The 26,779-nt window shown below is 42.4% G+C and overlaps 1 long non-coding RNA gene across 1 annotated transcript; it reads left to right on the top strand.

The window, feature by feature from the left end:
* Positions 1-14,104: 14,104 nt before the first annotated feature.
* On the top strand, positions 14,105-22,457 carry LOC310676011. The gene is made up of 3 exons (XR_014510349.1): positions 14,105-14,685; positions 17,741-17,849; positions 17,963-22,457. It is a non-coding gene; the product is annotated as an uncharacterized lncRNA (long non-coding RNA).
* Positions 22,458-26,779: the final 4,322 nt, after the last annotated feature.

Here is a 26,779-nt window from a genome sequence, read left to right as displayed (position 1 = left end):
TCTGTGCTGCTTGTGTCTGGATGTGGAGAAGGGAACACAGTTCACAGAGTTACCTTTGGAGAGGAATTGATTGCATGGCAAGACCCCAAACCCTCCCCCATTGTTGGAATAAAGACACCAGACACCAGTATTTAAGGTTAATGGACTAAAAAACGACCACAACTGTATTGGTTACAGAATGTGAGTGGTATTGGCTTAGGCATTGGAACCAAAACAACCGCATCCGACCATATCTCAGAAGGGTTAACCACCAGTAGGGGGAGCCCTGTTGATGCACATCAACGACCAATAGGGGTCCTCCCATGGCCCTGGCCCCCATCTGGGCTTCGGACAGAGGACACACAAACCCAGATTCCTTTAACAGAATACCCTTGAAATAGGAGGGGTAGGTGATGGCTGCTACCTCACCTCACCTCCAACCGAATACTCCAATGCCTAACCGCCAAACCTTACAAAGTTGTGATGATTTGCCATGAGGGAGGCAAAAAACCAAGTGGCTGATGCCAATTTGCCAAGTGGAAAAAATTCCTACCAGGCCCCTTCAACAGGCTACCAACTGAGGTCCATAGAAAGGTCAAAGGATTAAGAGCCTAACCATAGGGAGAGAGGGAGGGAGAACTGTGTGAACGGAAACCCGAAAAGGGGTGAGTTCCCAGCCGTGGGCGGCTTAAAATGGAGCCCGCCACTTTCCCCTGGCCGACCTGATTGGTTGGCCTAAGAAATGACGCATCCGGGGACTCCCTATGACGTGGGGGCTAGCCACACCCCCAGCGCACAGGCTCGTGACCAGCCTATTCCTCATTCATTTCTCTAATCCTTTAAAAAAATTATCCCAGTAACCTTCACAACATTAATTGGCACTAAATGCCATGAGTTAATCATGCATTGTGTTAATTATAGTTTTTAATCTATACAGAAGATAAACTGTTCTAGGAAACGTCTAACTTTCCCTCCTCCTGAATTTCCCCCTGGATTTACTGGTTCCGAATTACCTTCTCCAGGTCATGGAGCAGTGCCAAGGCAGTTGTTTTCTGCTGTTCTTTCTGCCCGGATATTTATTTTTAAAAGCATTTGTAAAGATTATGATAAATGCATAGTTTGCTGTTGCTGTGGCTTCGAGCTCCTTTTGGCAGCCTCACCCAAATTGGTGCCATGCAGATGTTTAGAACTACAAAGTGTGGCCTTATGGGGATTGTAGTCCAGAACATCTGGATGGCAGCAAGTTGGGGAAGGCTGCCTTACATTAGCATTCATTTACATATGTATTTAAAATATTATCCTGTTTTTTCTGGCAAGAATTTAAAGCTCTAATAAGCATCACAGGGGGGAGACAGGGACCGGTCCCTATCAAAGCAACATTAAATAAATCTAACAGCAATCTCAACTTCCTTCAAATGCATTCTAAAAGAGACAGATCTTGATGAGGCAAAAACTGAAGATGAAGCTAGCTGGGCTTCCTGGGGGAGAATATTATACAACTGAAAAAGTCCTGTGCGTTCTTCTCACCTACCAAACCTCAGTCAGTGGGTTAGCCTTACGTAAAACATCAGAAGCTGAACAGAGCGCATGGGAGGGAACATGCAAGAGAAGGTATTATTTTGGCATCCATGCCCAAAGCTGTTCAGAATTCTAAATGTCAGAATCTGCAACTTGAACTGAATCCAGAATCAAATGCAAAGCCCCTGTATGTCTGTTAATACTGAAATTGTATGCTTCGTGCAACCAACTCCAGACAAAAATCTGGCACTGTGGACCAAGGTATTTCAAGATGTTTTTCAAAGCCCCATGTAGAGTGCTGCAATAGTCTAGCATGGCAACTCCTAAAACATGAATTGCAATTTAAAGAAGCAATGCTCATGATCATGTGCATGATCACACCAGCATTTATTTTAGTCAATGGAAAGATTCTGACTTGTTCTTTTGTGCGTTTGTTCACATCCTAAGTCAGAGATGGGATACCTGTGTCCTTCCAGACGAAAGGAAAAGTGAGATGTCTCTGTTCTTTCCTCCCAGATCTTCTACACTGAACAAGCTTAACTCCAGCATGATTTTCATTGTTGTTGTTTAGTCGTGTCCAACTCTTTATGACCCCATGGACCAGAGCACGCCAGGCACTCCTATCTTCCACTGCCTCCCGCAGTTTGGTCAGATTCATGTTTGTAGCTTCGAGAACACTGTCCAACCATCTTGTCCTCTGTCGTCCCCTTCTCCTTGTGCCCTCCATCTTTCCCAACATCAGGGTCTTTTCCAGGGAGTCTTCTCTTCTCATGAGGTGGCCAAAGTATTGGAGCTTCACGATCTGTCCTTCCAGCGAGCATTCAGGGCTGATTTCCTTCAGAATGGAGAGGTTTGATCTTCTTGCAGTCCATGGGACTCTCAAGAGTCTCCTCCAGCACCATAATTCTAAAGCATCAATTCTTCGGCGATCAGCCTTATTTATGGTCCAGCTCTCACTTCTATACATCACTACATGATTTTCATTAGCTTATCACTAAAGGGGGGGGGATGGGAATGTTAAATCCTGGAAGGCTGGTCACTATGGTCCATGATAATTAAAGCTATTCATTGTTTTCAAAACGAGAACAACTTATGTCTCTTTAGCACTGTTCTTAAAGGTTCACAGTTAAATACTCTGTAATTTATTCCAGTCTTAGGGCTAAATGGGACTCCAGATTTGTGGCTTTTTTCAAAGAGGGACAGACGAGTTCCATGGTCTGCTTGAATGATCTGAAGATACAATATCGTCAGATGAAAGCATCCAGAGTCTGCATAGTCAGTCATGCAGATGCAAAAGGTTTTCTTGTCAAACCTTGTTTATTCTCATTGTGCATGCATGAGCCAGAAACAGCTTGCCCACCATCCTCTGCACAAAGGGCCCCCGTATTTCATTGGTCTTTCAGGGGCGATTGTACGGGCAGGTGAAACTGTGCATTTCAGCTTCATTTCCAAGGCAGAATTTGAGACAAGTAGTTTTCCTTGGATGGCAATGTGAAGCAAGATGCTAGATGAGGTGGACCTCTGGTGTCCTCCACAGAGCTTTTGCGATATTCTCCTTCCATTCTCATGAAGCCCAGAGAGCCAGCAGCTAGAATTGCACAGACAGGTGATCCAATGATGGAACTGCTTCATGGAAGGGAGCAACGCTGTAGTTGTGAGTTCATCCCTCCCCTGGCTCAGTGTCTTTATTCATTTTTAAAGTAGGAGCTGCAATTCACTGAGAATCAATGAGAAAGGGGCAAGGAACTGAAACAATGTGTGAGGCTGCGTTCCTAACCCCACGTACTTATTCCCAAGTACCATTGAATTCGGGGCTCCTCCAGGCAACCTATTTATTGAGCATTTGTCCTGATTTGCTTGTCCAAATCTTACACAGAGCTTAGACAGCATCTATTCTTTGTGGAGCGCTTGTAATGATTTGTTTGTGAAGACGTTATACAACAAGGAGTATTCTTCCTGATTTGCTTGTGGGGTGTTTGTATGTGTTCCCATTAATCATTTGTTCATTCCATACAGTTCAATGCATTTCACTTTTCTAACCTCAAAAAAGTCCCTTTCTTTTTTGAAGTGGGTTTGTTGCACTAGGAAGACAGAACACTTAGATTGCACAGACTTAAATTTCCCAGTATGCAGTTAGAATTATATAATTGTAGAGTTGGAAGGGACCTTCAGGGTCATCTAGTCCAACCCCCTCAAAAACATCTGAATTTGGATGTTTCCTCAGGGGGGCTTACTTCTGAGTAGACATGGTTAAGATTGCGCTATAAATGACCCCTGCCCTCAAACATCAGAGTAAAAGTCCAGTAAATTTATTACAACTGTTACATGCTGTGTAACAACTTCCTTTCACCCCTCCCTCAAGTGATCTGCAGAAATATATTGAAAATGGGGCCAGAGATTCCAGCACTACTCCAGGCTTCCACCACCCCTGTAAGACTGGATAATTTGACTTTCAATAGGTAGTCAGTTTTCTGTTTGCAAAAGAACTTCTTACCTCATCCCGTTTTCATTTTCATGTTTGAAAACCCCTCCTGTCCAAACATATTTGTGTCGCTTCAAAGCTATTCAGTTCTCTCTCTTCCCCCCACCCCAGCTTCCTTTTTGTCTCCAAAATCCTCTGGTTTCCTTGCCCACACTGCCATTTAATCCCATTGGCGGTCACAAACCATGTGTTTGTGTGTTTTAATGTCATCATGATGACACCACAGCTGCTCAAGAACAAAATAATGTGGCGGAGCCAAAGAGGATGGGGAAAGAAGCAGTAGCCATGGGAACAAAAAAGGAGGCCAAACAGAATCAAGACAGTCTTTGACAGCATAAGTATTTTACCCATCATTTCTGAAGCTGCCTTAATCATGCTGCTTTCTCCTTATAACATCAGAAAAGATTTGGCTAAGTGCCGCTATTATACACCAACCGTTACAACATCTCCAACTTTATTTGTGATTATTGGACTGTGTGATTTATAGCCGAGGCGACCGCTATTCCCCCATTTGTCTGTGAACGTCATACATTAAAGAGCCCAGAAGAGTCAAGATTCTATTAGGCATCTCATCAAACTCTCAGTCAAATAAAATGGATTGATGCATGTAAAATGAACTAAAGGCTCTTAATAATCAAAGCAGCTTCCTTCTCCCAGGAGCACATTGGTTTTTCAATAAAGGTCTCTACTCTGAGAAGCGTTTCAAAATGTTTGTGTGTTACTTTGACGTCTGACCCCTGGAACCAAGCTGGCATTTACTGGGTTGTTCTTCCCCGCCACAATCTATATCTGCATCTATTTTTTATATTTTTTTAAAAAATGACTGGTGGGATAAGCTCATTGATTTTGGCTCAGCTTATTTTCTACCCACACTGAAATAACTTTCCAACACATTTTTTTAAAAGTGAGAAAGACATTCACCTGTTATTGGGATCCCTTGGGCCTGAGACATAAGGTGGTCCGTCCGTCCCGTCCCCGTCCCCCCTGTCCCCCGCAATGAGTTAAAGAGGGACCATGACTAAGTATGCTTCTCTTTTCAGGTTTTTCTTTTTGACTAGAGACAACAGTGGAACAAATTTAATAAATAAGTAAAAACCATGGGAAACAAAACTTCACTGAAGAAGGGATGTACAACAGTGTCAATCTAGGTTTCACAGACTGGGTTTTTCCGATTGTAAATTCAGTTTTCCAAATTTCTACATCAGTTTGTGATTTTCTTTTTAACTCCTCAACCTTGAGTTTCCAGATGGTGTTGGACTACATCCCCCATTAGCCCCAGTCATCTTAGCCAGTGGTCAGGGATGATGGGAGTTGTAGTCCAACAGCACCTGAGACCTAAGTTCCAAAGGACTGATCTAGATGTGTGCTGAACTCCTACAAGTGCCTTGGAGTTCATTTCAATGCCTAAAGTAGCTGATCACGAGAGAAGCAGATAAATTAATTCCTAACTTAAGCACCTTCACTGTATCATAGTCAACTAATGTACATAGGCCACCTTATAACCACTTCGGGGTAACCTTTGCACTGAAAATATTCCACGTCTAACAGGGCTAGCCCAACTCTCCAATGGTAGTCTCTCTCACACACTTTAAATCTTATTTTTGTGAAAAGCTAGAAGCTCGCCATAAAAATAAAAGCAGAGATTCTCAGGATGCAGAATGCTGTGCTCGTTCAATATAAATGTCTATGTGAGTATAGTATAATTGTAGAAGGATGGAATGCTGAGAATTATAAATATTTCATGAGGGGGGGGGGACACGGGCCAGGTAAAGATTTTTTTCTGGACATCCGCTGAACTCATACATATAAACTCAATAACAAACCTTAAAGCAAGCTGTGATTTTGACCAGAAACATTTTTGTAAAAGCAAATTGAAATAAAAGTGTCTTTTCTCCCCCAAATTGGTTGAAATCTATAGGGAAGTGGAGCAGGGGGGAGCCAAATGTACTGGTGGTAAGAGAACAATGTACTCTAAATCCAGGAGCTAATAGTATGTGAACTGCATGTTAGAGAGAGTAGTTGGGTTTGGTTTCCCCACTTAGGCACTCAGCATAAGTATTCAGAGTGAGCAGACAGTGTGGACTGGAAAAGGTACGTGGCTTTGGGAGAGACTAGGGGGTCGGATAAAGAGTTCCAAAAGGCCCCAAAGCTTGAGATTTGTCACCTCTGGTCAAGATCATTAATTACATTTGTTAGATCACAACCCAGAAATCTACCCTGTATTTATAAATTGCTGGATGCCTTGGGAGACAAGGCATCTTGCGCCTTCTCCCTGTCACTTGTAGCTCTTCCAAACCACCACAGAGTATTGTCCTATATGACTGGGAGACAGGGCCATCTTACCCATAGGTGCTAGGGGTGCGGGGCACCTGGGTGCCGGGCTCTCAGGGGTGCCAGGCCAAGAGTCCGTGGCCCAAGATTTGGGTCCGGGGAAGAGCCCACCCATTGGTCGGAGTGCTGTGGTGGGTTTTTCTGCTGCGGGGGGCTCTGCGCCGCAAGTTCGGAGGAGACCGAGCCAGCGAGACGCTGAGGCAGCCGGCCGGCTCTGCCCTCCTGCGTGCCTGGGACTGGGCAACCTGGGGGGGACAGACTGGGCAGATCTTTGCACCCCAGCTGAGAGAGAGAGGAACAAGCAGAACCCTTGGCTGCCTAATTTCCTGATGTGTGGATGGAAGGGGTTTCTGGTTTGCAACCTAGCAACCTGTCCCTAGTTCCAGGAAAGGCTGAAGGAGATGGTATTGAAGAGACGTGAGGGGTAACATTTGGTTGCAAATGGACAGCGTGCCAGCATTGCCTGTAGGATCTGTGCAATGGGGAGTGCAATGTATCCATCTGTGAATTATTACCATATGTAAGATTATTTTTTTCCAGGTCATTTTTTTCAACACGATGTCAACATGTATTTCTGCAGGGCTAACAGAAAGTAAGAGCGGAATCTGTAGAGGAGGATGACATCAGTGAGAAATAAAAAGTGAATGCTAGATCTCATGGTTTGTTTATGAACTGGTGTTCAGTCAACTCCATGGCTGGGATTTTGATCCTGTTTCTTGTGTAGCTTTCAAATCAACCCCTCCCCCCAAAAATTTAATTACCCAATTTAAAAAAAGAATGCTGTAGATTTCTATCAGATCTGAAGGTTCCCTGAAAGTGGCAGGATTAAGAGAGCCAAATGCTTGTTTCCTTTCCTTCCCCAGCTATAATTTTGATAAACTTGTCTATGGAATATATTACAGATTCAAAAATGTTGGTACTCTCCCTGCCCCCAGTATAGGGAAGCCCTCTTTGAATTGCTCCCTTGACTTCCCCTCATGCTGGAAAGTAATTATAATTGCTTCTTCCTTTTTCTTTAATTTTTTTTTTCTCATGTAGGAAAACAGGAAGCTATTTTCTCACATAGTATTTGGTATTTTTCTTTTACGCGTTTACAATTTTCATATTTCTCCCCGCTCCACTTCTATATAAAACAGAGCGTTCTCAGGGTCGGTGTTGTTTGTTTCTTTCCTTTTTTAAAAAAACACACCTGTTTCTCTACCTTACAAAACATATTTCTCTTTCATTCAGGTTAGCTGGCAGGATTGCATTTGTAGTAAGAAAATGAGTTTTCCCCATGTTGATCTCCCTAAGAAAGGAAGAAAGAAAATTCAGACGAAGCATCTTAAGAACATTTTTTAGAACCTCGTTCTCTCCTTGCCTAGGACTGCTTTCAGCAGACAAGTTGTTATTACTTCTTTTCAAGCAAAGCAATTCCAAAGATTTGAAAAGATGTTTGCAGTTTCTTCCAAAGCCCAATTCCCCTTTCTACACTCCAATATAAGCCTTCTTTTTTAAAATGGCTCCCAGTAGGGCATTTGCTCTCTCTTTCAACCAGGATGTATCCAAAGGCATTTCTCACCAGGTTCCTGGAACTGAGTTTGGTTATGAAGAGCAATAAATATTTCTTTCCCTTTTGGAAGTCCCAAGACACTGAAAAATCTCCCAAGCATGAAGTTATTCCTGCTAATGTGAATAGCCAAACGCTGAGAGAACCCTGCAGCTCACGTGGGCACAGAGAAGAGGGCATGCGTAAATACTTGCAGAAGCTGTTCCCTCTGCAGCCTACAGAAAAGCAACAGTCATTTCTCTCTAATTACACAAGCCCTAAAGGTGTCTTCCTTGTCGTGTATTAACAATATAAGGAGGCATTCATTGTATATTCAGACCAACATTCCAAGTAATGTAGTGCTATCAGTTCTGACTGGCACCAAATGTCAAAAGCAGCTGTTCCAAGGGCTGGTTCAGAGGCCATGCAAAGCCACAGTTTAGCATGAACGCACACTGCAGCAAGCCTCAGGCTTATGTACTCACCACTCTGTCTCTGTTGTCACCACGAGGAGTCTGGAAAACTTTCTGTCCCAATTTCCTTTACCCACACAGCTTATTTTGTCACCCAAACTGGATAAACGGTGGCTAATATTAACTAGCATTTGTTTGAAGCAAGCCAGCTCGAAACCATGACTTGGGAAGCTGAATTGTTTAAACAAAATTATAGTTAATGTTAACCTCAGTTTGGATGACACATTAAACTGTGGGTAATGGAAAGTGGAAAAGAAAAAATAGAAGTAAATAATAAAATAATAAAAATAAGGCTGAAGCTCGCCTAAGTTCACTCCATCACATTAAATTATGACTTAACTTGATATCAAAATGCAGCCAAAGCATTTTACTTACTGCAGCGCCCCCTAGGCTCAGTGTGTATGAAGCACTCTCACTGCCCTAAATCTGCTTCTGCTTGTGATAGCCATGATAACAGCATGCATTTATCTGACGATTTTTCCTACAAGCATGTAACAATCTGTTACCTGGTTACTAAGGCTTGGCCATCTGCTTCGTGCCATTAAGCAAACCGACTGCTACTCAGTGACTGAACAAGTAGTTTCCTCTGGCGTTTTACATTGTAAAACAATGCATGCGTGGTTTTGAAGTGAGGGAAGCAAGAAAATTATGTATTGAAAAACCTGGAACTTGAAAGCAAAGCCACTGAAATGTAGGCATGTCAGTGTAGGAGCAGCTGGGCGTACACAAACTAGAACTGAACAGGGAGAGCAAACCATCTCTCGTATATTGTGGGGGTTTGGAGAGGATATTTTCTGAGAGCTTTCAAGGGCACCATAGGAAGTAATGGCAAGCGACTGCTTTCCACAGGGACCAAGCTGGCAACCCCTGCATTCAGGACCATACGGACACAACTATATTCTTTCTGCGTTCTTCAGCTTGTTTTAAATTGTTCTATAGGATATTAATGTAACCCTGGGATTTTACGGAGAACTGTAGCTTCTGGGATAGCTCAGTCGGTACAGCATGAGCCTCAGGGTTGTGGTTTGAGCCCCACAAAAGATTGGGCAAAAGATTCCTGTATTGCAGGGGGCTGGACTAGATGACTCTTGTGGTCCCTTCCAGTTATATGATTCTGATAAATCTTTTCAGAAAAAAATCAAGAATAGTAGAATCAAAAGCAAACAAATCACATGTGAAACTGTGCATTAAAAATAAAGGGTGATGATAAAGCATACACACATACTTATAAAACCTGAAAGACATACAATTTTTTTATTTTAAAAAATCATAATAGCAAACATGGTGTAGCTTTCTTTGATATCTCTAAGCATCCATGCTTGGGGTTGGTCTTCTGCAGGCTGCTTTGTATCTCAAGCCACAGAAGGGAGGTGCAAAAAGTTTTCAACTACATCTCACATAATCCTTGACTATTGCCTGGTTGGGCTGATGAGAATTTTGGTCCAAAACATCTGGTTTTGGACCAAAGCCAGGCCTGGGAAGGTTGCTATACATGCTTACCTGAGAGCAAATCTTCTGAAATGCCACAGGGTCCCAGTGTTGCTTTAAGCCAGAAATCTAGAAGCCTGTGCTCTTCTAGATACTTGTAGGACTCTTAACTCTCATCAGCCCGAGTCAGTATGGCCAGTGGTTAGCAATGATGAGTTTGAGAGTCCAACAATCTCAGACAGGCACAGGCTCCCCCATCTGTCCTTTAAAGGTAAAGGGACCCATGACCATTAGGTCCAGTCGTGACCCACTCTGGGGTTGCGGCGCTCATCTCGCTTTATTGGCTGAGGGAGCCGGCGTACAGCTTCTGGGTCATGTGGCCAGAATGACTAAGCTGCTTCTGGCGAACCAGAGCAGCACACGGAAAGGCCATTTACCTTCCCGCCGGAGCAGTACCTATTTATCTACTTGCACTTTTATGTGCTTTTGAACTGCTAGGTTGGCAGGAGCTGGGACCAAGCAACAGGAGCTCACCCCGTTGCGGGGATTCGAACTGCCGACCTTCTGATCGGCAAGTCCTAGGTTTAACCCACAGTGCCACCCGTGTCCTTTAAGCGATCATAAATGGTACATGAAGTCCAGTGGATATTTTGAAATGTAATACTAATTATTTCCTTGGTACTTCAGTGCAAATATTCAGCATCTACCTTGGAGCAACCTGGAGAGGTTAGAATTTGTGAGCCAGCGATTTGATGGTTCGTTTAATCTTTTCTCATACATATATTTTCAATGGCTTTAATTTTACTTTTTGGACTTCTTTTATTACGACAAAATGTAAAATTTAATATTTCACCTAAAGTATGCAAATAACTTGTTTTAAAAAATGGGACAAAGCCAGTGACACCTTCCCATTTGGTCTTCTTGAAAACGGCTGAATGACACAAAGTGAATCTTACATTATCTGCCTACTCTAAATAATCCCTTTTAGTAGGATTAGTCAGAGTATTAAATTAACAGAAGCAGCAATTAATTATACTCTTTTGAAACCAAGAGCAGCCACAGTATTTGAAATGCTTTCCCCCCCTCTCCTTCTTTGTGTCTCGTATCAGAAATCGCACTATGCATGTTTGCAGATGTGGTAAATTCTTCTTGAATTGTGTTTTAAGGGAAAGCGCTGGGAATGAATGATGAACAGGGCAAAATTAATTTCATTTTGCTCTCAGATCTACTAGGGTAAGTATTAACCTCACATCTTAAAAGAAAATAAAGCCTTAATTTAATTTATCACTGTGAACATGCAAAGCGAGGTCCTGCTGCCACAGCACAGATGTGCCAAGTTCAACTTATGTGGAGAACCAGTCCCCTTTGGCTAAATCCTGCTGAATGTGTGTCATTAGTTGGGTTGCAGGATAATTCAAACTGTTACAGGATTAGAAACACAAGTCAGCGCTCAGTATCTCAATGTACAACCATATATATTGACGAGTTGAGTAGGGACATGGCAGCCTGTCTCATATCAAGCCAGACCACTGGGTCATCAACTCAGTATCTCCTGTATTGACTGGAAATAGCTCTCCAAAATGTCAGACACAGGTTTTGCTCAGTCCTAGCGGGAGATGCTGAGAACTGAATGCATCGAAGATGCTCTACTACTGACTTACAACTTAGCAACCCCGTCATACATTATATTAATTGTCTTAGTCTCCTGGGTAAACCTTTTTACACATGAAAATAACAGTATTTTTTAAAACCATCTCCTAGAAACAGTCTGCTTTCAATTAATAATAATAATAATAATAATAATAATAATAATAATAATAATAATAATTTATACTCCGCCCATCTGGCTGGGTTTCTCCAGCCACTCTGGGCGGCTTCCAACAGAATATTAAAATACAATAATCTATTAAACATTAAAAACTTTCCTAAACAGGGCTGCCTTCAGATGTCTTCTAAAAATCTGGTAGTTGTTTTTCTCTCTGACATCTGATCGGAGGGTGTTCCACAGGGCAGGCGCCACTACCTAGAAGGCCCTCTGCCTGGTTCCCTGTAACCTCACTTCTCGCAGTGAGGGAACCGCCAGAAGGCTCTCTGAGCTGGATCTCAGTGTCTGGACTGAACGATGGGGGTGGAGACGCTCCTTCAGGTATACTGCGCCAAGGCCATTTACGGCTTTAAAGGTCAGCACCAACACCTTGAATTGTTGTCGGAAACGTACTGGGAGCCAATGAAGATCCTTTAGGACTGGTGTTATATGGTCTCGGCAGCCACTCCCAGTTACCAGTCTAGCTGCCACATTCTGGATTAGTTGTAGTTTCTGGGTCACCTTCAAAGGTAGCCCCACATAGAGCGCATTGCAGTAGTCCAAGCGAGAGATAACTAGAGCATGCACCACTCTGGCAAGACAGTCTGCGGGCAGGAGGGTCTCAGCCTGCGTACCAGATGCAGCTGGTAAACAGTTGCCCTGGATACAGAACTGACCTGCGCCTCCATGGACAGCTGCGAGTCCAGAATGACTCCCAGGCTGAGCACTATGTCATACAAATTGGATTTCCTCCCCCAAAAAAGCTATTATTTTAAAAACCACACCTAGCACAACCCAGGAGCCTTCCACGTGCGCTGCATCAGGAATATTTGGGCATCGCACGGCAGGACAGAGTTTCAAACAAAAATGTGCTCTCCCATGCCCACATTCTCAGCATGTTCGCACTCCTGTCTCAGTGACGTCTACGCTGGCTTGGTCTTGTCCACAGAATAGAAAATGGCAGGATGCCCAAGGACATGCTTCGGGCCCATTGGCAGACCAGCTCTGTGTTCCAAAGATGTCTGCAAACATGACATGAAGGCTAGCAACATCAACCCTGTCATGTGGGAATCCCTTGCAGAAGACCACAGTGCCTGTGACAAGGTCAAAGTGCATAGAATGTTCAAAATTCACATTGTCAGGAAAGCATTGTTTAATGTTTGGATTAGATATAAAGACCTTTTAGAAAATAAGACTCCAAGGTGGTTGTCTCCAATGGAAGCAAAAGCACTAAAAAAAACTCAATATGGAGGCCAATTGGCCAAAATATTGGGAGATCCTAGAACAAGACGGAGATAAATTGAAACTGCAGAGTTTTGACAAATTAAAAAGCAAAGTCCGTGATTGGCTTCATTACCATCAGATAATGGAGGCATACAAATTGGATAGAAAAATTGGCTTCCAGGTGGAAAAATCAAAATTGGAAACAGAATTGTTAGAACCCAAAACCAAGATATTGTCAAGAATGTATAATTTGCTGTTGAAATGGAATACACAGGACGAGGAAGTGAAATCAGTAATGATTAAGTGGGCACAAGATGTTGGTCATAATATAATGCTAGCTGACTGGGAACGGTTATGGACCACTGGTATAAAATTTACGGCATGTAATGCCTTAAGAGAGAATATTATGAAAATGATATACAGATGGTACATGACACCAGTCAAGCTAGCAAAAATCTATCATTTGCCCGATAACAAATGCTGGAAATGTAAAGAAACTGAAGGTACATTCTTTCACCTTTGGTGGACGTGCCCAAGGATTAAGATCTTCTGGGAGATGATCTATAATGAACTGAAAAAAGTGTTTAAATACACATTCCTGAAGAAACCAGAGGCCTTGGTCAACCTGGGCATGGTCAACCAACAGGTACATACGAAGGACATGACATTCTTTATGTACGCTACAACAGCAGCAAGAATACTTATCGCACAGTATTGGAAGACACAAGAATTACCCACGCTGGAAGAATGGCAGATGAAAGTTATCGACTATATGGAATCGGCAGAAATGACTGGCAGAATCAGAGACCAGGGAGAAGAGACGGTGAAGGTAGATTGGAGGAAGTTTAAAGACTATTTACAGAAACACTATAAGATACTGAATGTTTGAGGACACCAGATCGAAAGCAAAAGGTTATTAGTTAAAAATTTAAAGATTAAGAAAGATTAATGTTCTAAGATATATGGAAATGTAATTATATTAGGACATTAAGATAATGATGAAATCAAAATATGACAGAGGGAAGGAATTTGCTGACAGAATATATGACCTAGAATACAGAGAAGGGAGGTCTGGGGAAGTCACAGAAACAAGTTAATGCAAAGAATCTAAGGAGACAAAAATTGTTTTTAATATTTTTATTTTTTCCTTTTTATATTTTCTGTTGTTTGGTGTTTGTATTTTCTTTTTTGTTCTTTTTCTGGTTTGTTGTATTGTGTTCTATTTTTTGTTCACTTATTGTAAAACTCAATAAAAAATATCATTAAAAAAAAACCCAGAAGACCACAGTGCCTGGAGACAGATAATCAGGTTGTGCATCCATAGCAGTGACTGGGAGGAGCACAGCGAGAAGAAATGCCATGGTGCATCTGCAACAGCACAACTGGACACCTGCATCTGCCCCAGCTGCAACAAAACGTGTCTCTCCCATATTGGTCTCTGTAACCTTCCAACAGTTTGACTTCACCCCCCCCCCCTTCAAGGTGAACTCCTCCATTGTCTCCCGAGACAGACAGATGTCAACAACATATATGCCATTTCCACCTGCTGCTTCTATTCCTGACATTTCAGTATATTACCTGCAGCCCTTTAAATTTAATGTATGAACAATATTAACGGTGTGGTTAAACATTTGGAAGTTTTATTAGAAGACCATACCTCTTTAAATACCTAATGGTAAAATTTCTAATTAAAATGACCATAATGTTTCAATGTCAGGCTCTTAGCGTCTGCTCCAGGGGCTGAGTGCATCTGGAATTGATGGCTGTTTCATTACAACAACATGCAGGCCGGGTAGCTGAATAAACAGATGCTGTTTCTTTTCAGACTGCATTTTCTACTCTCACGCTGCTATAGAGGCACAGAATATAAGAGTCACTTCAGGCAGGGATGTTTCCTCAATCCAAGCTTCATTTTGAGGTATTTTTACTTATAGCAAAGACCAGGGATCTGTATTTGTTAAGATGGCTCCTATCCAATTTGGATGTGCAGCTCTACAGCAAGATTATGTAAGTCTAGGTCTGGCCCCATGCTTTCTGATGCCTGAGGCAAATAAATAACAATAAAACTAATTCTATTGCTTATACCCCACCCATCTGGCTGGGTTTCCTCAGCCACTCTGGGCGACTTCCAGTAAAATATAAAAATAAAATGTCAGACATTAAAAACTTAACAAGGACAAGATCCCTTGCCTCCAATTTCATGTAAAGAATCTGACTGGAATGGAAGTTGAATTTTCCACTTGAATCTAATGTCAATACTGGCACTGGGACAGCATCTTTTACCACACCTGAGGGCAGCAGGCTATCTTAGGGGGAACAGGGAAGGCTCTGTGGCACACAGTTCTGTCCTCCAACATGTTGCTGCTGCTCAGCCATTGCTGCTCCCCTCAGCATCCGTCATCTGAGGTGGTCACCTCACTCTACCTAATGGCAGGGCCGGCCCTGTAAGTGACTTTCAAACACATAACAAACCCTGCTCCTTCTCCAAGTTCAAAGCGTGTACTTTACCCCCATTTCTCTCTCTCAAAGGTCTTACCATCCAAATAACCACAATCTATTTAAAAAGCCAGGTAGGAAAAACCCTGAGTAGCATGTCTCAGCGTTTGTAATATATGCAGGAAATATTTTAGTTGGATGGGGAGCACTCAGGAAATGAATAATACTAAGGCAGAAAACAGGAGGCTAAAAAGTACAAAAAGGGGGCAATTAAAATGAAAAACCAACTAAGATGTGCTTCAGGGGACTTTAAATTTTCCCTTGGCTTTCCGTATCTTTGTGAAATCTCCACTGAGTTTGCCATTCCTGTCAAGCATGAATGGACAATAACTCAAGAATGTGGCAGTGTAGCATTTTGCCGGTGTTTCTTTTAAACTCTAGCAATATCCAAGGAAGACAAGAGCAATCCCAAGGCACCTGCACGAACATGAAAACTTCATTCTCCATTTCCTGCAGAGAAGTGCTTTAACCATTTTGGTTCTAAGGCTTTTAAAAAAATGGCTATTTCTTTCTGTATGTATTGATGGGGATAGAAGGTTGTTAGGAAAGAGCTCTATTTCAACTTGGTGTCTGGCAGTTCTCTGTGATGAAAAATGAGGTCAGGTAAACACTCTCTGCTGCAATCATGAATTATATCCACAGATGCTGTGGGCTGCCGACTGCCCTCATCCAGTTTCTGAGCAAACAGCCTTTGAAAGCCACAGGCTGAAGTGACTTGGGTTCTATATCCACTCCAAAAGCATTACCTTCATGGCTCCGTATGCATCTCGGAAACAGATTGGAAAGACACTTCTGAGAGCAGGATTATTGTGTGCCTTGTTCAAAGAGTCACCTTCCTTTGGCTGGACAAGTCTAATTGAACAAAGCAAGGGCAATGTCTCCTCAAGTGAGTTTGAAGAATAAAGCCGTCTCAAGGATATGCCCAATAATGTGTGCATAATCCCATCTTTCCAATGCCTACATGTCATTCCAGGTATCTAACATCAATTAAAATTACAATCTCACAATAAAACCACAACACTGGCATGCTAGCTTAAAATAATCCTCAAACCATAACATTATCTGTCCAGCAAGGGGGGTGGGGGGTCGGAAGCCTGCTGGAATAGAAAGGTTTCCACTAGCTGGCAGAAAACAGCAAGAAACAAATGAAACTCCCTGAAGAAGATATTCCACAACCTGGGTGCCACAACTAAGAAGGCTCTCTCCCGATTCACTGCCAAACAATCCACAGAGTAGGGTCTATCTAGATCTTAGGCAATGTGCAGACTAGAACAGGAGAAGGCAGTCCTTTATAATCACTACACTTAATTGCACCAAGAAACAAATTGGTAGCTAGAGCAAGCATTGCAGGCTGGTGTAATGTAGTCTTATGGGCAAGCACCCAGAAACAACCTTGATCCAGATAGATCTTATTGAAGTAATCCAACCTTGATTTAATTCAGAGGTGTTATCATGGCCAGGTCTGACCTCCTCAGGAAGTATGCAAATGGCACACCAATCTGAACTGAACAAAGGGCTTCCTAAGCCTCTGCCTCCACCACCTGAGCATGAAGGTACAAGGCTGAACCCAGGATTGAGACCCTTTCCCCTCTTTTACATGGAGTCTTGCATGTTGCATTGCAGTTAGCCCAGAACCATAGAATTTGAAGTGACAGAATCACAGAATTGTAGAGTGGAAGGTATCACAAATGTTGAAGTCAAAGACCTTTGCAGACTCATGAACACTTGGCAACAAAACCCAGGTATTTGAAAAGGAGTTAAGCTTTTGTTGCAAAGGGCCTTGCATTGATCTAGACTGCCAACTAACAGTCGTAAACAGCAGTCTGCCTATAACAGAGATTACAACTTTGCACTATTTGCCTAAAACTACTGTTAACACCAGCAGGACATTTTTAAAATGTTATCCTGTATAAAATGGTATCATAGAATTCTTCAGCTCCTTAGGCTAAGATACAAATAGATAATAATTAGGATAACTAGGTTCCATTTCTTCCCCTTCATTAAATGCCCACAAGGTAACAGCTAGGTAATTTCAGTTTAAAACTTTTTGCATCACCTTTCACTCACCAATCAAAATTATTCCAGAAAATGGCCTTGAGTGCTGATAACTGCACGAGGAGCATTAAATCGGTTTCTGCAAAATTGCCCGTAGGTTGACAGTGAATTAGCCACCATTCTCAAATGTTTGCCAGTACTGGTTTTACTTCCCAAACTTCTCATCTACCATTAAGAATACCAATAAATTTAAATTATGAGAGAGACACTGTGGGTCATTCGCTCTTTTCTTCCATGTGCATTATTCATAACATGCAATGGGGAATCCAATTCTGGGATATGATTTGGAATTAAGTAGTCTTTGAAATGTAAATAACATTCATGAGTACATTCTGCCTGCCCCAAGAATGTGCCCTCATCAAAAACTTAAAAGCATTTTATTTTTCTCCACTGAGTTGCAATTTTCTTCCCTCCACTTTCAGGCAGAAAATCGTCAGAAGTAAGCTTTCTGCCTCCCACCTACAGATAGCTCTCAGCTGGTGTTAGTTTACACAGATTGCAACTCTTAACTTTCCATATCTGTAACTCATGGCCGGTATTGCAAGAACCTGTTCAAATTTGCTTCCAAACTGATCAGCACTCGGTGCCTTTTATGTTTAGCCTTTCATTTTCTTGTTTTCTTTTATTACTCGATCTCCCAACAGGTCAACTTTCAGCCGAGACACACCGAGTTTCTTCGTAGGACTGTGGATGGAATCCCAGCAACGGGGAAGGAGTGTGAGTCCTTTCCCTCAGCACCACTTCCCCAATTCAAACCCTCACCTCAAATGCTTATTAGGCACAAATGTGCAGACATAATATTGGTGCTGGGAAAGCAGCTTTTCCCCATTTCATTTCACTTTCAGCTTGTACACCGCCTTTCTATATTACTATACACAAGGTGGTTTACAAGCTGAAGAAACAACAAATAAGACAGCAAAGGTCACACAGCAATGTGTGGTCCAATTCAAAAAATATATGATAAAAGTATAACTTAAAAATAAACAACTTATATCAAATAAAGCAATATTCAACAATCTATTGGACCATGATAGTAAACAATAAAATTAAATATCATCAAATAATAAAGAATTACAGAACTATAATCAATAGGAATAATGGCAAGTCACAATGCATAAAATACCAGAAAACATATGTAAGAGCATCAAATTAAGAAACAAAAAGACACAACTAATAAAATTATATTCTAAAAAAAAAATCCCTGACCTCCTTTTCTCTCTTCCCATCTACTTCTGCTGTTCCCAAAGTCATTCATTCATTCAGCCTTTATTGGCATAATTGTTCTCAAAATCATGGTCTAGGGAAAGGCTCCTATAGCTAAAGGGTGGGGTAAGGCAGGTGGGGAAATCTACTGCCTCATGACCAGCACGAAGTCTCTCTCCCCTCACAGTTCTTCCTCTGGAAAACAGAATTTCCGCCTTTGCTGCCAGAAACTGCTCCAGGGAAAGGAATCAGCACAGAGGTCAGGGGTCAGCTTCTTCACCCCATACTCTTCAATCCAAATTCAGGCTGTTTTAACAAAACATGTCAGGAGTTACATGTTATGGCAGGAGATGAGTAATTGGAAGTGCACTTCGGATTCATTTTTAACTTTTGTATTTGTCATCTGTTGTATTCTGCACATACCGGAATGGCCCAGTTAAGATCTCTACACAATGGCCTATGGCTTTGCCATTAATAAATTGACTTGCTTCCAAAATGACTCATGATTTCCCAAGCTTCTGCCAGGCAGATCCAATAAATCTGTCTTAGCTGCAATGGCACAAAATAGCCATGGCTAAAAGCAGCATCCTAAAACCCTGTCAAGGAAGAGGCAGCATCTCTGAGCTCTCTCCTGCCAGGTAAACGGACTCAGTAGCTTTTCATTTCTGAGAAAGACACTGAACCTAATTGGAAAGCTATTCGCACTGTTGCACTGGCTTTCCAGAGCCTCTAGCAGGTGAAAGGACGCCCAGGCCTGAAATAATGTAATTCCTATCCCCACTAGTGTCACATAAGTACAGCGCGAAGTGAAAAAGAAATGAAAGCCTGATGGCTGCTACTCCTGCAGTCCTCCTGGGAATGGTGCAAACAACAATGCAAAGGCTACCAGGTTGTTTCCTGCTACTGTTAACTCGAAACTCCATAAAAATATGCAGCTGCATGCTTGGGAAAACATATGCCTGCGTGGCACTAATATCACGGATTTCAAAACAGTATGTCAATTGTAAATTTCTATTTCCTCAAGTCACGTTCTAGTTTCATGCTGTTGAGGGAATGGGGTTGGAATGCCTTACTTCAATTATGGCAGCTTTGTAGCAGGTATGAAGCAATTGCCTTGCAAAATTCTCGGTCTGTGAAGTTTACAGCATAAACCACGGTTTATAGTGCAAACCACGGTTTACAGATCAAGAATACTGCTCTGCCAAATGAGGACTCCCCATTCTCTCATAAACTATAGTTGTGTGTTACATCTGCATTGAGGCAAATATCGCTGTGGTTAGAGCTGATCAGAATTGCCTGAAAACATGGTTTGCAAATTCATTTTAAAACATGGATTAAAAAAAACCTAGTTAGCTCCAACCAGATTTGGTACCGATGCAGATGTCATGTTAAGTGATAGTTGGAACACCACATGAAAAGGCGGGGGCGAAGGTTTCCTGTGGAAGAAAAAGTGGGAGAATAAAGCACATTATGACCTAAAAGGACCATTCAGACATGTACACTTTCCCCAAGTTTAATTTTGGTCAATATAAAAACAAAGTGGTACAGTTTGAAGACACCCATTATGAAACCACTCCAGAATAATCTGCTAAAAGATTAAAGCACAATATGCTACCAGTTTACAACACATGTAACTGGTTGGAAGATTAAATAGAACCCCAAATTATCACTTATCTGGTTGTGCACACCATAAAAATGCATATTTTTTTTCTCCAGCTAGGAATGAATTAAGCTGCAATAAAATTCATGGAAGGGTTTTAGACAAAGCCTTCTCGGTGGTGGCACCTGTCCTGTGGAACGCCCTCCCACCAGATGTCAAACAGATAAACAACTACAGTGGACGCTCGGGTTGCGAACGTGATCCGTGTGGGATGCACGTTCGCAACCCACAGCATGCGCAAAGCGCAATTTAGCACTTCTGCATATGCATGACTGCCGAAACCCGTTTTAACAACCTGTTCAGGTACTTCCGGGTTTTGGCGGTCCATAACCCAAAAAAACGCAACCTGAAGCGGCTGTAACCCAAGATATGACTGTATTTTACATTTGAAGGCAATCCTGTTCAGGGAAGTTTTTGATGGTTGGTGTTTTATTGTGTTTTTAATATTTTGTTGGGAGCCACCCAGAGCGGATGGGGCAACCCAGTCAGATGGACGTCATATAAATAATAAAAATATTATTATTATTATTAATGAATACTTGTTGCCATCCTGTATAGCCCAACATTGCATGAAAACAGCAAAAGGAAATAATATATTGCACTGAAATGCTGAACCTATGTACCTTCATAGTTACCGCAAGCGTTAAAGCATAGCTGCACACTGAACTCTGGGAAGGGAAGGAAACACACACTTTTTAGGAGCTCAACATTAACAGACCACCAACAACTAAAACAAAACCCAAACCCACTGATAAAACTATGTATAGTATGATAGCTAACAGAGTAATTCTTCTACCATGGAAAGCAGCCAGAATGCTTAGAAGTATATTGGCCCCAAGTGACCCAGCTAATTTGGAGACAAAATCTTTCCAATTAAACTGACAGGACAGAAAAGCCTGTCCTGATTATTTTTAGAGATGCATGACCAACCTAAAATCTGTGACTGGGTAAATGTTTTAAATACAGAGTGCTGATGGCTTCTCCTGTTTGGCATGTTCCATATGACTTCTTTTGTTGTGTGCTTGCATGATTCCACCCTTAACGCTCATTAAAAACATTTAGAGATCAAGGGTGAGATGCTCAGACTCTGCGGAACCCTGAGCACATTTCATTGTCATCTTGCACAGCTTTTATTTAGTGAGCTGCGGCTCTGCACTTGGTTTTATAGGTCACTGATTGAAAACTGTGGCCATAGTTTTGTGCAGTGCTAATTGCTAGCAGGGTCTAAAAACGAAGTATTAAGGGTTGTCTGGACATATATAGGAATACTTTACCCAGCAAGATGAATTATACCCATTACTTTGTATCAATGAGCTGCAATAATCTTGAATTTCTTATTCTGGGACGAAAATGATAATGCCTTCCTACTCATAATTAGGCTGCTCTTCCTTTTTCTCTCTGCGTGCAAAAGGTCCTACGTCCAATCCCTGGCCTCTCCTGTGAAAAGTTCAGGAGGCTAGACTGGGAATGACCTCTGCCAAATGCATCTGGCTGCCACATCCATCCATAGTACAGTGGTACCTCAGGTTACATACGCTTCAGGTTACAGACGCTTCAAGTTACAGACTCCGCTAACCCAGAAATAGTACCTTGGGTTAAGAACTTTGCTTCAGGATGAGAACAGAAATCGTGCTCCGGCGGAGCGGCGGAAGCAGGAGGCCCCATTAGCTAAAGTGGTGCTTCAGGTTAAGAACAGTTTCAGGTTAAGAATGGACCTCCGGAACGAATTAAGTACTTAACCCGAGGTACCACTGTATTGGGGATAGGCAGGACTGACTTGGTCTAAGGCAGCTTCACGCTGCTGCAGCTTCACACCATTTTATACTGAAATGAAACTGAATCGCACATCTGAAGGGCACAATATGGAGGCACCTGATCAGCACAACCTTTCACTAACTGTGATTTGTTAAATAATACGATTACAATTGTTTTATTTATTTCATTTATGAATTGCTTGTTGTAAAACATCTCGTTGTGATCCAACAATAAAAGTGTATGTTTAAAAACAACTTCAAGTCCATTTAGATCAGGCTTCCTCAACCTCGGACCTCCAGACGTTTTTGGCCTACAACTCCCATGATCCCTAGCTAGCAGGACCAGTGATCAGGGGTGATGGGAATTGTAGTCTCAAAACATCTGGAGGGCCGAGGTTGAGGAAGCCGTATTTAGAGTGTGAGCCTGGGAGCAGGGCTAGTTTAATTGGTTGCATCTAAGCCACTTCGTCAGGATTGTCAGCTGAAGAGCAGGATGCAAAAGCTCCAAATAAAGAGCCGTTGAGCCCACTCTGGGCAGCTTCCAACAAAAGATTAAAAATACATTAAAACACCAGTCATTAAAAGCTTCCCTAAACAGGGCTGCCTTCTAAAAGGTGTCTTCTAAATGTCAGATAGGTGTTTATTTCTTTGACTTCTGATAGGAGGGTGTTCCACAGGGCGGGCGCCACTACCAAGAAGGCCCTCTGCCTGGTTCCCTGTAACCTCACTTCTCACAGTGAGGGAACCACCAGAAGGTTTTCGGAGCTGAACCTCAGTGTCCGGGTTGAATGATAGGGGTGGAGACGCTCCTTCAGGTATACTGGGCCAAGGCCATTAGATCTAGACCATAGATTAACAAAGGCCTCATCTGTTTTTCTTTTCTCAATTTAGTTTCCTAAAACAAACCCTATGCCTTTGATATATTGAATTGATCATGCACTGACTGCCCGGCCACATGTTCAAAAGGGCAAAGGCCGTTTGGCACCTTAGGTGGACGTTCTCAGTGGACACACACTTTAGCATTTTAATTCTTTAGTGATGACTAACTGAAACTTTAGAATGCAGTATTGTATGTGTGCCCGATACTATCTTCTCCAAATATTTTGAAAAGCACGCATGGAACATAATGAAGGATACAATGTTGGGCTTTCCAAGAACTGCCTTTTTTATTTCTAGCAAGTGCCAAAATGAACTGTTTTTAACTAAGTGGGGCTTTTTTTGTTGAGTTGGCTTGACTTTGCGCTTCTCTTTTTTGCACGGCTTGTGGCCATTTGAGGAAATGTCTACTTAAAACAATTGTCAAACAAACCTACTTATTCACAACGAGAAGAAGAAATAGACTCTCGGAGGATATGCAAGTTAAACAAGGCATTCGAGCAGAAGTATAAAAGATTAATGGAAGGCAACGACACTCTCAAGATTGGGTTGTTTATAGTTCATCACCCTAATACAGCCAGGGAAATACTTCTGCAAAGTGGACTCCAACCGAAGGGCGTCCTTGCCGGATTGGGAACAGTGTGTGAAGCAGAGGAAATCTGTCCCACAGCATTACAGTGGTACCTTGGGTTACATACCTCTGGAACGAATTAAGTACTTAACCTGAGGTACCACTGTATTCTTAGGGCAATGTTCACTAATCCCCTATCACCTGTGAGCCAGTGTGGTGCAGTGGTTAAGAGCGGTAGACTCGTAGTCTGGTGAACTGGGTTTGCATCCCCGCTCCTCCACATGCAGCTACTGGGTGACCTTGGGCTAGTCACACTTCTCTGAAGTCTCTCAGCCTCACTCACCTCACAGAGTGTTTGTTGTGGGGAAAGAAGGGAAAGGAGATTGTGAGCCACTTTGAGACTCCTTAGGGTAATGATAAAGTGGGATATCAAATCCAAACTCCTCCTCTTCTTCTTCTTCTTCTTCTTCTTCTTCTTCTTGCAATGTGGCCGGGATTGCGCAGGTCCATGTGCCACCTCCATTGCTAAGAAGCAGCAGAATGCGATGATAGAATCTAGAGATGGGCCGAGCCTTTTGAGAATGCCCAGAGGAGGAGGAGAGTATTTAATAAATGTTAAGGAGAAAGCTACCTTTTATTGAGGGTGAAAGAGGAGAGCACAAAATATGGTCTGAAGCTCAACATCAAAAAAACGAAGATCATGGCCACTGGGCCCATCACCTCCTGGCAAATAGAAGGGGAGGAAATGGAGGCAGTGAGAGATTTTACTTTCTTGGGCTCCATGATCACTGCAGATGGTGACAGCAACCACGAAATTAAGAGACGCCTGCTTCTTGGGAGGAAAGCAATGGCAAACCTAGATAGCATTTTAAAAAGTAGAGACATCACCTTGCCAACAAAGGTCCGTATAGTAAAAGCTATGGTTTTCCCAGTAGTGATGTATGGAAGTGAGAGCTGGACCATAAAGAAGGCTGATCGCCGAAGAATTGACGCTTTTGAATTATGGTGCTGGAGGAGACTCTTGAGAGTCCCATGGACTGCAAGAAGATCAAACGCATCCATTCTTAAGGAAATCAGCCCTGAGTGCTCACTGGAAGGACAGATCGTGAAGCTGAGGCTCCAATACTTTGGCCACCTCATGAGAAGAGAAGACTCACTGGAAAAGACCCTGATGTTGGGAAAGATGGAGGGCACAAGGAGAAGAGGACGACAGAGGACGAGATGGTTAGACAGTGTTCTCGAAGCTACAAACATGAATCTGACCAAACTGCGGGTGGCAGTGGAAGACAGAAGTGCCTGGCGTGCTCTGGTCCATGGGGTCACGAAGAGTCGGACACGACTGAACGACTAAACAACAAACAACAAAAGGAGAAAGCTTGTTCCTGAAGGGAGAAAGACTCCAGCTCGTCCCCTTCTGCAATCCATTGGGTTTTCTACTTGCAGAATTATCTTTAGCCTCAAAAAAAATGCTCTTAAAAGACCAGACAAATTCGTGCATGAGACTAACCACAATGGCTATATTCCACCTCCACTCTCAGAGATAATATGCCTTGGAATTAGCAGTTTCTGCTGGGAATCCCAGGTGGGCAGTGCTGTTATGCTCAGGTCTTGCCTGAAGGCTTCCCAAAGGCATCTGGTTGGCCACTAGATGGGCCTTCATCCTGATCCGGCAGGTTCTTCTTATGTTCTTAATGTATTTCTCCAGTTGTAGCTTGAAATTATGTACAGTCCATCATACTATCTTTATCTTAGGATCTGCCACCTCGTTCTGCTGGGATCCCCTGTGGCAGATGATCAAGGCCCATATGCAGTGAAGCTTCCCACTATGAACAAAACCTGGCTAGAAAGGTGAGATTTGAGTTGAAAAAGCTCAGTTTTCAACTGCAGAAGACTTTGTTTGGAACACTGTACACCCATCCTAATGCTTCCCAATGCTAATGTTAGGTGCATACGGCTGCTTTTTCCAGACTGCACAGTTAAACTGATTTACCACTGAAAAGTGAGGCAGTTAGCACCAGTTTTAATTATCTTAAATTGTTTTCATTCCTACTCTGTATCTCCCTAAAGAAGGAAACCATTTAAACGTTCATTTTCGCTGCACCTACTCTGGTGAATTAATGTATTTCAGACTTGACAATACTGATAAAATGATAGTTATCAAGGTCTATTCTATTTATCCTTGGAGAAATGAAACTATTTAACAAGAAGAAGTTAAAATAAAATCTTTCTCAGAGGGCATTGTAAGTCCTATTGCCTCAGTATTGTATTTTCTTCCTACCCATCTTCTATCAATTGTACATTTTGAATTACTTTATGAAATTAAGGCTGCAGTTCAATGCACCCGAGAGCAAATCCCATTGAACTCTGTGGTACTTATGTCTGAGTAAACATGCTTAGAAGCAGGCTGCATAATACATACCAAGTGGACAAACTGCAATCCCCTTTTTCTTCTCCTTAGAAACAGTTTACCTTGCCTTCAGTGAATATATACACATATAAAGGTAAAGGGACTAATAAAGGACTAAGTCGCTTCTGGCAAACCAGAGCAGAGCACGGAAACGCCGTTTACCTTCCTGCCGCAGCGGTACCTATTTATCTACTTGCACTTGACGTGCTTTCAAACTGCTAGGTTGGCAGAAGCAGGGACCGAGCAACGGGAGCTCACCCCGTCGCAGGGATTCGAACTGCCGACCTTCTGATCGGCAAGTCCTAGGCTCTGTGGTTTAACCCACAGCGCCACCTGCGTATATACACACGTATATAATAAATCTTAATATTACAGTGGCTTTTCCCCTCTCCATTCCAGGGATCAGAGAGGATCCAAACTAGAATACAATATTTAATTACTGATCCTTAAGCCAATATCAAGTACTAGAATATTGCTCGAACAAATATTTAAACAACTCGGAAATATTAACAATCACTTGTAGATCGTTACTAGATGGGGAACATGTGGCCTACTAGATGTTGTCTGACTACAACTCCCATCATGACTGGTCAACTGAACTCAGTGCCACTGAACTCAGTTCATTACTTCTAGGTAAATATGCTTAAGCTACGGCTGCAAGGCCCCATCTGCACTACGCACTTAAAGCAGTATCATACCACTTTCAACAGTCATAACTTCTGCCAAAGAATTGTTTAAAATGTAGTTTGTTAAGGCTGTTGAGAGTTGTTAGAGGAGATGCTTGTTCCCCTCAAAGCTAGTTTCCAGGGTTCCCTAGGAAAAGAAGTTGATTGTTAGCGCACTCTGAGAATTGTAGCTGTGAGGAGAACTGGTGTCTCCTCACACTCCTCTCAGCACCCTTAACAAGCGACACTTCCCATGATTCTTTGGGGGAAGCCATGGCTGTTTAAAGTGGCATGACACAGCTTCAAATGCATAGTGCAGATGGAG

This window comes from Podarcis tiliguerta (genome assembly GCF_965153285.1).
Source record: "Podarcis tiliguerta genome assembly, chromosome: 4".
In the NCBI taxonomy this organism is placed as follows: Eukaryota; Metazoa; Chordata; class Lepidosauria; order Squamata; family Lacertidae; genus Podarcis; species Podarcis tiliguerta.
Note: the sequence above shows the minus strand (reverse complement) of the source record. Positions and strands in the feature narration are given on the sequence as shown.